Below are 12075 nucleotides of genomic sequence, written 5' to 3'. Positions count from 1 at the left end.
TCACTTAAGTGATTAATAAGGCTGGATTCAATTAGATACGCTTACTTTTATATGCACCAGTATCATCGCCACTGCCAACAGACTCAGTTTGTTTAGGCTGTTTATATGATTGCATAAACTGACAATTTCCCGCAATAATCCTGTTTACATGACTACACAGAGCCGAGCTGTTTATTTTTGTTCTTAAATGATAAACTGTCTGCTCACCCCTATCAAATTTAATCAAAACTATTACAATTACAATACTGCTGTATAAAATTATACTGCAATTCATTTTTTGGGGGGTGGAAGCGAAGGGGGATAATTAGAAGCGCAATGCTATTTTTTCTTTTTTTTTCCCTTCGTCAGACTAGTTGAAAGGATGGTGATGACTCACGCAGCTGTTGCCCCTCATAACCCAGGGTTTTTTGGATTTGGATATAGAGGCAGGACTGCTGGGAAACAGTCCACAGAGAGGGGAGAAAGAGATCTTTTAAAGTGGCTTAGTGTTATACTGAGTTCCTTAAGATGTCCCCAGCTCTAAAAAACCAATCATTTGTAATGCTTGCAAAATAACGTTCCGTGTCCATAGGCGGCATTTTTGGATTGCCTTTTTTTTTCCTCCCGGAAGCACCCGTGACCTCATTTTCAGCCCTTACTGTTGCTAGGTTACAAAGAACTTCATCCTAAACTATCTTCTTTGAAATTTTCTCCTCCGCCATCATTTACTGATTTAATACTGTTAAGTTTCATGTGTAATTGGAGTCAATCCTTTGGGTCCGGTGTGTTGCGGGTTGGGGCCTGCATGGCTCCGGCTTGCTCTGGCACTTTCTGAAGGATGGGATCTGGAGAATTCAGAGGTGAGTAAACATTTTGGACTCCTTCCCATCCATTATTTTACCAGGGGGGAGGCCAGTGCTGTTGAGTGGTGCCATTGTGCATTGGGGTTAGGCATAGTGTGCAGCAATGTTTAGGTGGGTAAGTAACGTTCATAGGAAACCCAGGGCCCGAGGTTTTCCAGCAAATCTCTCTGCATTGTAATGGGATAATAAATGTTATCCATTTTAGTAGTTTTACACAAATCATATTTTAAGATTTGGACACATTAATCTAAAAAACTGTCATCATATCAAAGTTCTTAAATTGCAAAAATGATAAACTGATGGGATGAAAGAGCTGCAAGAAGCTCTCAAATTCATCCCAGAATCAGCATCAAAGGATGTTGTTTTTATCTTGGGGAAGAGAGATGAAGAATACCCAGCAAAGTTATTAAAGGTCAGTTAAAGTTGCATGCCCTCACTATGTTGGAGGAAAAATAAATGGATCCAGCGCTTTAGGGCAAAACGAAGAGACGGAGCTGTAGACATCAAATGTGTTGGCTACTCCCAACTGCCAATTAAAAAAAAAAAAAAAAAAGGAATACCAAAAAGAGAAAAAAAAAAGTGATAAAAAATTGGTGGAGCCCAGAGAAGAGCAAACATCAGATAGGGGGAAGGAAAAAGCCGAGTAGGCTCCCTCCACTCTGACTAAGCACCTGCTCCTGCCTGAATTAGCCCTTTCTTTACTGTTTGGACTCGTCCAAATGAAACTCACTCCCCTCGTTGACAAATGGACCAAAGCCTCCCACTTCCACTTTTTTAACACATTATAAAACCCCATGTTTAGTGAGGCACCACTGCGACAGCTATTAATCTGATAGAACCCAGCTCCAGCTTCCAGGCTTCCTGTGGGGCAAAGAATAATAAAAAAAAAAGAAAAACATTGCTGAAAACTTCCAAAGTTCTGGATTCTCCTGGCAAAGCTTGTAGGGGCATAATAAAGTCTATGGGGTATTCATCTTGGAATCCAAAAGCAGACACGGTTACGGCAGATTCAAACCACTGGCTTGGTCGTGTCAATCCGCTCTTTTATCTCCGTCTCCTGAGAGTTACCAATTTTCTCCGTGTAGGGAGATATTCTTAAACATTTTTTTTTTTCCCCACGCAGGCTTCCTTTTCCGTCTAATCACCACAGAGTCTCGTATCGCCACGTCTGGGAGACCCGGGCTTACTCAAAAGGCCGCCAGCTTGAAATTTATTGCAACTAATTGGCCAAAATTGAATGCGGCAGGTTCTTATCAAAGACGATTGGAGTGGGGTTCGGAGGCAGGAAGGCTGAAAAATGAGACAGGATAATGAATGTCAGGTGATGTCATCCAATGCGGGAAAAGAATAGAAAGTGCAAGAAATAAAGCTCTTTGATTTAAAAACTCTCCATGAAAAGAGGGTTACGCCGGGGCAGGCGGCAAACAAGCACAGATGGAAAGACGGTTTGAATTCCTGCAGTAATCCAAAGAAGTTCTAAATGCGTTTACTGCGTCGCATGTTTGGTTTACAGTAAAATGGAATCTTTATCTTCCCTTCCTGTCAGAGCTTTTATTAATACCCTTTTTGCATATTAACGCCGGCTGCAAAGAAAAAAAGAAAACCTCCCACCATTCTCTATTTGTTCACGCTATTACAACAGGCAGTTGTCTCCCGCTGTGCTCATCGGTCATGTTTTTGTTCTGTAATTGTCAGGTGCTCAACACATAATTGTATCATGGAAAAACAGCCTCCAACCAAGAGTAAGCAAGACAAACCAATGACTCCTGCATAAACAGAGAAAAGCTGGCAGAGAACACTTGTAGTTGAGAATGAACAACGCCAAATATCGCCTCGATGCAATCTAATAAAATATATAAAAACCTATTTCTTATGTGAGTGGCCGTTGGGAATCAGATCAATAAAGGTAGTGGATCTATATATGTATATACATATAACAAAGTGCTACAATGATTCTTTCTTATTGAATCTGCCTGATTGAACTTAGCAAGCAAGGAACACCTGGGTAATATTCTGACATTAATGCAAATGTAAATGTATTAAGTCATCTGACAGCTCTTTGTTTCAGGAGTTAAATGTTTATGCAAACCCTGATTTTAAACAACACAGGCCACTTGTGGTACGGCTTCAAAGTCGTGCCCGAACAATGACTGTATTACGCTCACATCTGCTCGGCATTATAATCGCTCTCGATGCCAGCAGCAGCTGTCTGTTATATTAAAGCTTCATAAATACTTAAAGCTACTCGTGCCGTGTAATTTTGCTTGCTTTTCTGCTTTCTTTGAGCGTTGCACTTTCATCAGAGATATCTTCACTCTCTAGTTTTTGGCCAAGGGCCAAAATCACCCAATCTTAGATTTCCTATAATGCAACTTGATTTAATCTTTCATCAGCTCATTCTGCCCACCTCTTTCAAAGCTTACACCTGCAGTTTGTCATGCAGGGTTTTCTGATAAAAACGTTAGGCTCGGAAATTTAATAATGACATCATGCTGATTTTTTTTGTTACTTTTGTTTTTTGGACTTTCAGGGATATAAGTATAAAGAGACATTTGCTGTAAGTAAATGTCGACAGCCAGAAGACTTGACCTGTTGACATACAGTACATTAACCCTTAATTCATATATATTTTGTTAGGATATTGGAAAGTAGGTACCTAGACTTATTAAAATATATGCAAACATACATGGAAATACAGTATATAAGGAGAAACAGAATTTGGACCATTGTAACAAGCTTCAAAGTCAATTTTTAGTTTGACGACCTTGATTCTTTACCAGAGAATGAAACCTATTAGTCGAGCTTTCTTGCCATTTCTTTAAGTAATAGTTCTCCAGACTTCTTAAAGGATATTCAAAGCTCTTTTTTTCAATGATGGCTGCCGCTTTGTTCTGTTCTCTATCGAGATGATGACACTGCTTCAGTAATGTTGAAGTCCCGGCTCTGGCGAGTTTTCCATTGTGTGTTTGTCTATCCATGTATGCTTTTACTGCATTTTCATACTGAAAAATAAAGCCACAGCCAATCAGACACCTCCCAGATGATATTGGATTGTGGATCAAAATCAAATGGTACTTTTCTGTGTTCATAATGCCATCAGTTTTGAAAGGATCCCCAGTCCCACTGGCTGAAATCCAACCCCAAACCATGACACAGCCTCCCCCGTGTTTTACAAATGACTGTAGTTACTCACTTTTCCTACCTCTCTCCTGACCTCAATTGCTCCATAAGACGGTTGCCACTAATTTAAAGTCCAGTCCTTGGTATTTGGCTTATTGACAGCCACCCTTTTCTCTGAGACCAGTTCTGTTGAGGCTTCGACGAACAGTAGATGGATCAACTAAAAGGCCAGATGCATCTCTCAGGCCCTGTGTTAGCTCTTTGCCGGATAGTTTTTTTCCTATTTCGTAAAGACATTATTTCCACTGTTCATCTGCTACAGGTAGGTTTCTTCAGCAATCTTCAGCAAGAGACTCCACACCATGGACAAGCCAAGTTTTCAGGTTAATAGCAGCCGACATTCAAAGAAAAATGCTGAAAGATCAGCACAACAGTCTATTTCTAATTATTTCCTTTTTGACAAACAGCTGTGAGGATCAAAGTTTTGAAGCACATAAGGATAAAATCAAAAACAATGCCAAGGGTTATGAAGCAGATACTGCAGTCGCCACCCTCTTTGCTGAGGGGATATCAGCACAGATGTGCTTGTTTTTTAAGCTATTAGGAATTACAGGTGCCAGGTCTCTGTTTTGTAAATATCACAACCAGTTAGCCTGAATAACTAATCCTCATTTGGTCAGTGAAGAATACTGGTTCTTTAATCTGACGTTAAGCAAAATCAGTTAACAGGAACTGTTACTTTAAAGCCCACTGAAGGAAACAAGGCGTCAGCGTGTTTCTTCTCAGCGTCTGCACTTTGAGTCCCACGCACGGCCCATTTGCCAAAGACTACGTGTTTTCTTGCAATAAATCATACGTCCCTAATATCCTCCGGAAGCCGATTCTTCAGTTAATCCCACTCTCCTTCTCAAACAAATATCTCATCAAATCCTCCAACGCTGAAATAAGGTCACAGGAGAAGGATAATGAGAACTGCTACGTATGGGGAAGATCATCGTCAAAGGCGAGAGGATCCTCCCATCTGCTTTCCACTCCTTATCCCTTAATCACACTTGTCCCTCGGTCAGCACGAGGTTCCATCCGTCATTTGTCTCACGCATTCCCATCCAAGTGCACTGGGATTGTTTGTTTTCCTCGTGCACGTCATTAACATGAAGTTTGTCAAATGTCAGCTGTCATGCGGCCGGCGGGGTCAAATCACAGGTTGTGTTAATTTAGTTTTGCTGTTCCTCGCGGGACTTATCAACGCTGTGACATCTATTAACCTTCATCGTTAGTGTCATGTGCACCAAACACAACATGCTCCATGTCAAAAAATACATTTTGTTCTTCTGTTTTTTTGTTCTGTAAAATGACAAGTGTGACGGCGCAGTGGTGCGAAGGATCCCAGGGAGGCTACAGAAAAGAAATAAAGTGCATATGGAAGAAAAAGGACCAAAAACAGATCAGAACATGTAGGTGTTTAGATGTGTATGGGTTGAAAGGGAGGGAGTTGCTCCATCCTGACCTGCTTTTCTCCTTCAGGGGTCATGCACAAGCCTGCCACAATGCTATCAGCTGTCCCTTAAGGTGGCTGCTGAAGTCTACTGAGATATAAGGTGATATATAGCTTTGATATAGCCTGTAATTACTTGCCGTGAAGGCCACACCGCCTTCGGGAAAAGAAAAGGGGAACACACACAAAAAAAAAAGGGTGGAAAGAGAGACAGAGACACTGGGGCTCTGATGAGAAAAGGGTCAGTCTTGTTTGATAGCACAAGTGGCCAGCCTCTCCAGCGATTTCACACAGGGAAGTGGCACTAGATGTATACACGTGTTTGAAAGAGGGCAGATTCAACAGATACCTCAGCTGCAGAGAATCGCCTGTGAAAGTGTCCCACGGGGGAATGGCGATGATTGCACAAAAATCACAGGCTGCGGCGTGTGTGCACACACTATGCAAATGGTGTCAAATTGTGCTAAATTAAAGCTCGGTACCATGTTTCAATTACAGTATCATTAGCCTCCATCTAGCTTTCAGCACAGCACCACCTATAAGTGACATGTTTATCCAGAGGCTATGGATTCTGCACATCCGCAGTGTTCAAAGCACAAAAAGGGGGGGAATAGCTAATGAAAGAGACCCATTCATTTCACCCTGTCACAGGATGGTGCGAGACAACCTTCATTTCAAGATGCATTACAGCGCTCGTGAGCTCAGTGACGCGCTATCACTCACATACAGAGTGCTATTAGCTCTCGCTTAAAAGACTGTAATGGAACCAAACACCTTACCAAAGTAGCTCTTTTATATGGCTTTATAAGTGGGCTAAACTGAAACAGGTAGAGTTTGGGTTTGATAGCTGAATAACAATGGGGCTCTTCTTAGTGGTTGGTGAAGGTGGGGGGGGGCTTTAAATGTGTGTTGACAGCACAAGCGAGCCAGTGAGATGGCTGCACTTTGACCAGCGATGGACACAAGCCTGGCACACAGACTAAGCCTGCAGCAGCGTGGCTCATCTTCAGACACTATGTGAATGCTAACCACAGGGCTCGCCGGTGACCACGACTTAACTGGTGCCAGCAGGAGAGGCAGGTGGTACACAGGCTATAGTGGGATAAAAAGAGTACCACAAGAGGAAAACAGCACGAGACCATTCACAAGTATGCCAATTAGTTTTTAACCAGATTAAGGTGACTGTGTTACTACACTCGTTTGAAAACCACTTCTTCGAGTTAAATTGAGAGATTAGGTTAGTCAACATTTTTTCCCCTTAGTCAGCCGCCTACACTTGTTTCAACAGTCTGCAGTTTTAACAGCTATAACATACAACTATCATTCATCAGCATTTTAGGCAGGAAATTCAATCAAACTTCATCTTCAGAAAATAAAATAAACTTTGATCACCTAGTTTCTCTAGTATCTTTCCATTGACTGTATGTTTTTCTATCCAGGTATGCTTTTACTGCGCTGGCAGTGTGTTCGGAATTGTCGTCATACTGGAAAACCAAGCCACTGCCGATCAGTCACACTCCAGATGAAACATCAAAAATCTGACAGTATTTTTCTGCGTTCATAACTCAATTCTAATTTTGACATGATTCCAAAATACAAAACTTTCTGTAAAATGTCCAATGAATTCTGCAGTCCATAAGACCTGTTGCCACTGATTTTCAGTAATTTGGCAAACCTCAGCTTTCTTCCCCCCACGGTTTCCCTTCCTTCCCTTCCTTAAGCTTCTTGACAGCCACCGTTCCTCTGAGACCATTGCAGTTAAAAGGACTGCACTGAAATGAGCTAATGTTGAAAGGAAAACTTTGAAAGGCCTGCAGAACTCCAGCAGAACTATTGCTCAAGTCGAGGAAGCAAAGTATAAAGAATTTAGACTTTTGCACAGTACTGTACATCAAGATTGATTTTTTTTAGGAAGTGTCCCTGTGCTCGTTTCTAGGTCTATATTTTTATTCTTGGGCTCTACTACTCTTTCACCTTTTATTTAAGCCCATTCCCATTTTTTAAACAGAAGGTTTGAAAAGCAAATAGGAGGGAATGCTGTGTTTGCGATGACCGTTTCATGGGTATCCCCTCCCTTTGCCATTTTAGTTGCAAAAGTAGGAAAAACCATCTAAGACAGATCATTTAGAGAAGTTTTTGCTTCACAGGTTCTTGACATTGTTCTTATTATTTGCAACTTTGGCCATGTTTCCTATGAGCGTCCAGGACTTTAACAGTATATACATGATAATAAAAGAAAAAGCCAATATGTCTCCTTTCACCACTTGCTCAAAGCATTTGAGGAAGTGTTATATACTCTAAAAATGGACCAAAGACTTTGATTTACTGACAGATGGTGGTCATTTCTACACAGAACAAACTCAAGTCAGCTCTAAGTGAGTCAGAGTAAGCTTCGCAGTTGGTCTTGTCAGCACCAAGCTGTGAGAGTGTTGATCCCCGCTGTTCTTGAGGACCACAACTGCAGCTTGAGGGAATACCATTTATATCAAACATTGTCCATATTTGCAAGATGCCTTATAGATTGCATCACTCTGGCTGAAGTCTAAGCAGTGTCTGTCACACTTCAGAATGAGAACGTATCTTTGGGGTTTGTGGGGTTTTGAATAATTAGCAGAAAGGTTACGCAGGAAATCAGATATTCGTTAGTTTATTTGTTGGAGTTTAACCAATAACCTATTTTACTGACTCTAGGGCAGTTTTTGACAGGCCTGTTGCATTTGTTTGCTTCGCTCGTGTATTATAACACAGACCTGTATGTTAATTTATTATGTTATTCTTTTTGATGCCTATATTTCGTCTTCTTTTTCTTTGCAAGCTACATATTCATGGTATAAGACAATAAGCCAATAACCAACCACAGGCACTATTAGTGTCATTGTTTGCCGAACATATATTTAAAAGACATGCAGACATATATAATCGTTTATAAAATGAATCCAGAAACAACAGCGTACGTGTAACGTACACGAAATATCCGTATAAGCGTATCCGTAACGTATACGTAATGTAGCTGTTTGAGATCAGCTGCCAAACACAACATGTATAATTTAAGGACTTGAGTGTTTTAAAAATTATTCCCAAAAGTTATACAGATGTGTATGTTGTAAATTTCATTCAGATTGATTAAGGTATCTAGGAGGAGTTGGCGAACAGAGGTACGCTACGATTATAGTAAAACACTTTCAGCACTACTAGTCAGTTATTACGTTAAAAGAAGTGCCGTTCAACAACCGTGGTTGTTTAAAAAGAATACATTTTTAATCCAGCCAAGTTCTGTATTACGTGTGTTTTTGTAGCCTAAAAAATTAGCTCGGTAATCAAATACCTCACAAAAGCCACAATCAGGGGGAAATCGGGTTACTGGGAACCATGTAAATGCTCTAATCACACTATTACCTTGTTTGGATTGTTTCCAGTGATTAGGCTATGGACAGAGACAGGAAAGTATGAGGTGAAAAAGGAACATCCAGCTAAAATATTAATGAAAGAGTGTGCTCGCATCATTACCGATGTCAAGACACTGGAGATAATGCAGTGAAGAAAAAATTATCAGAAACCTGAAGAATTCCTGTGCAAATGTCTGAAATCTGATTAACCTGAATTCATTGTCATCTAAAAACAGAAACAACACTAAGACATACATCGGTCTTTTATTATTTTTAGTTAGGCATCTAAAAAATAAAAAGACATGAATATCCATAATCTCCCTGTCCTGGCTTTGGCCTTATCTTTGTCTGTTCTAACTGCTTGTTTCTGTTTCAGTCTCATTTTCCTTTTTAACCCTAATGAGCTTAGCCGCAGGTGCCTAGCAACGCCTGTGACAGCTTGACAATGAAATAGTCGGAGGTGGCCGTTCATTTGTTGTGCTAACCCCCGCATGCTAATGCTTAGCTGTGTCACTAAAGCCACGACTACGTCCCTTCTTTGCCACCCTCCCTCCCAGCTCCAATTCATGCTACCCACACCTTTCATCCACTCAGCAGCTTCCTCTCCCAAGACAAAGTGCCCTGGCTCTGAATCAGGTTGTAGTTCCCTTTAAGCATCATTGAGACACCCCCCGGTAGCAATGAGATGCTAAAAAGACACACTTGTCCCTGGTACTTTATGCTAGTTTTGTGTTCTTGACAGTTGCAGGACCCGTTGATTCATTCCTGCAGGGATTTTCGTCTGAGTGGGCGGCTCGGAGAACAAAGGAGCTACAGGGTGCATCAATTATCTGACAACATGTTTCAAACTACCTCGTTTTAGCATCGGCTGCTTTTCACACAGCTGATTATCTGAACTCTGTGGTACCAAACTAAAAAGCAAAGAGCAATAGTTTGATAAAGCCCAAAAGTCCATTAGTATTCTCAAGGGGCCGTGACCAATCTGGGACCAAAGCTCTGGAAATAAGTAGAGGTGAACATACATTCAGCTTTGGAAATAAAATGAGGCAGACAAAGTCAATGCAGAGCAGCAATTTAGATAAAGTCCATCGCTTCTGAGTGCTCAAGGGTGTTTTGACCTCAAAGGCAAGGGAAACCATGCTTAGAATGATAGCAGATAGGAGTTTTTATTCTGCTCCTAAGTGCTGCAGTAAGTCAACAAAACACCAAAGACTGACTATGTGTATATTCACTCCGCACTCTCCTTGAGCTCCCCGTTCACTGCTTTCATACAACTTGCTTCAAACACTCAAAACTTGTTTATATATTGCCTTAATGTTAGCAATCTATTACACGCAAAAAGCCGAAGTACAGTAAGAGCATCCTCCCTCTCAGGCCTGACAAATAGGCCTCCATGTCCCGGTTTCTGCACAACAGGCTCATAACTCTGAAAACAAAGCTCACTTCTGGCAGTGAAACTCATCACACACGTTTCTTCTGCTTTAACAAATAACCTGCTCGTATTATTTGTAATGATCATTGATTTGTGTCAGTTTAAATTTATGGCTGGCACAGATTAGCAGCCAGGTATGGTGAGGTTTGTGGTTAATGCTGCTTGTGGCTCACTGGTTTTCTCAGTCAAATTAATCCATAACAGAGAAAAGTTAATATACTATACCCTACTCTAATAATCTGCTCTGCGTTCATTTTGTGGCTTTGTTAACTCTGTTTTCTACTTTTAACAAATCTCAAGGGCTGGTCCCACACCAGACCCAAATAGTATTGAAATAAAGTGTGTACATATCCTTGGGAGTAAGTAAAATATATTAAAAAAGCTACTCTGTTAAGAAAACATGTTTCAAAAGGAAGACATTTTTAATTTTTAATTCAATATTGGCAATCCTCAGGTGTGAATTAAAGTATTTCTCATTAACACAAGACTGGTTGATTATGTTTTCAAGATATGACAATTATTTAACAGCAAAAAGCAATTTGTTTCCTCTGAGCGTGCCTGTGTGTGAACACGTACATATTCATGCATGCAAATAGTCTCAAGCTAGTCTTCTGAATGGGAGCCCAAACAACCTATCATTATTATTATCATCATCTGCTGTGGTCAACAATGCACCTTTAAAATGAGTGCATATAAAAAGACCTCGCATCGTGGCCCTGGATTTCTTTTACAGATGCTGCATAAAAGAAAGTAAATAGACTGGGAATGTGTTTTAAATACTCAATTTCTTTTTATCCAAGGATAGAAAAAATATATAACTATACTGCATCTATTATGCATATTTTTCAATCGTCATTATGATCCTTTTCCACCACAATTCTTGGAAACGGTGTAGGAGGGTTTTTGGATCTTGTCATATCATTTTAAAGCTAAGTATGTACGGTTTTGACTACTTCTTGTTTAGTAGACTGCCCCACAGAGGTCTACTGTCTCTTTACAACATCCATCATTTTGGAGAACACGCTGCACGGTTTAGTTTGTAACCCACAATGAAGTGGAAGCTAGCAAAGTAGGCTAATAAGCTTCCAGTGGGAAAGTGGTTTTAGGTTATTTATATCAACTCCTGCTGAGTCATCTGTAGCTTCCATAGACCGCATATAAAATATGGATGTAGCCTCCAAATTATCTATGAGTTTGTCTTCTAGCATCATGAATACTCAGGTTTAGATTTATAAAGGTTTCTGTGGACAGATGTGACCACTTTTAGACGAAAAAAAGCTAAGTAGAGTTAGCTTGCTAGCTAAGCTAACGCTACCACTTAGCTAACACTAACAGCTAGCCTGGCTAGCAAGCTGCATCCATACACTCTATAGATTAATTGCATACACACTAATAGGATCTAATTAGTGTTAAGAAACATACAAATAAGATGCTAGATTTTCACTCAGCAAATGTGACTTCTTAGACTTCCACTTTATTTGTCACATAACAGCATTTAAAATGGTTGGTTCTCCAAACAGAAGCAACACCCATGAAGAAATGTAGTCCAGTTACTTGGCTTTCCTGACCTAAAAACTAACAGGCAGAACCATCTATAGCCACCTGTGTTTGCATTAACCTGTCAGCCCTGTCAGAAAAATGCAGCCATGAAAGGGATAGTTAGCTTCAACCATTGTCATCCTAAACTGTAAACATGTTGTTTGTACAGCAGGAACCTTTAACACAGACGTCTACGGGGAAGTACTCAGTTTTTTCACTTCATCACTTTGTAACCTGGTTAAGTCGTCAGTGTGAAATTAA

General features: G+C 40.5%; 1 protein-coding gene across 17 annotated transcripts in view; it reads right to left on the bottom strand.

The window, feature by feature from the left end:
* Nucleotides 1-12075, bottom strand: part of LOC100692188 (adhesion G protein-coupled receptor L3) — a 254089-nt gene that overhangs the window by 144830 nt on the left and 97184 nt on the right. The gene's annotated exons all lie outside the window — the stretch shown is intronic.

The sequence above is a fragment of the Oreochromis niloticus genome, linkage group LG3 (genome assembly GCF_001858045.2).
Source record: "Oreochromis niloticus isolate F11D_XX linkage group LG3, O_niloticus_UMD_NMBU, whole genome shotgun sequence".
In the NCBI taxonomy this organism is placed as follows: Eukaryota; Metazoa; Chordata; class Actinopteri; order Cichliformes; family Cichlidae; genus Oreochromis; species Oreochromis niloticus.
This window is presented reverse-complemented; position numbering and strand designations above follow the sequence as displayed.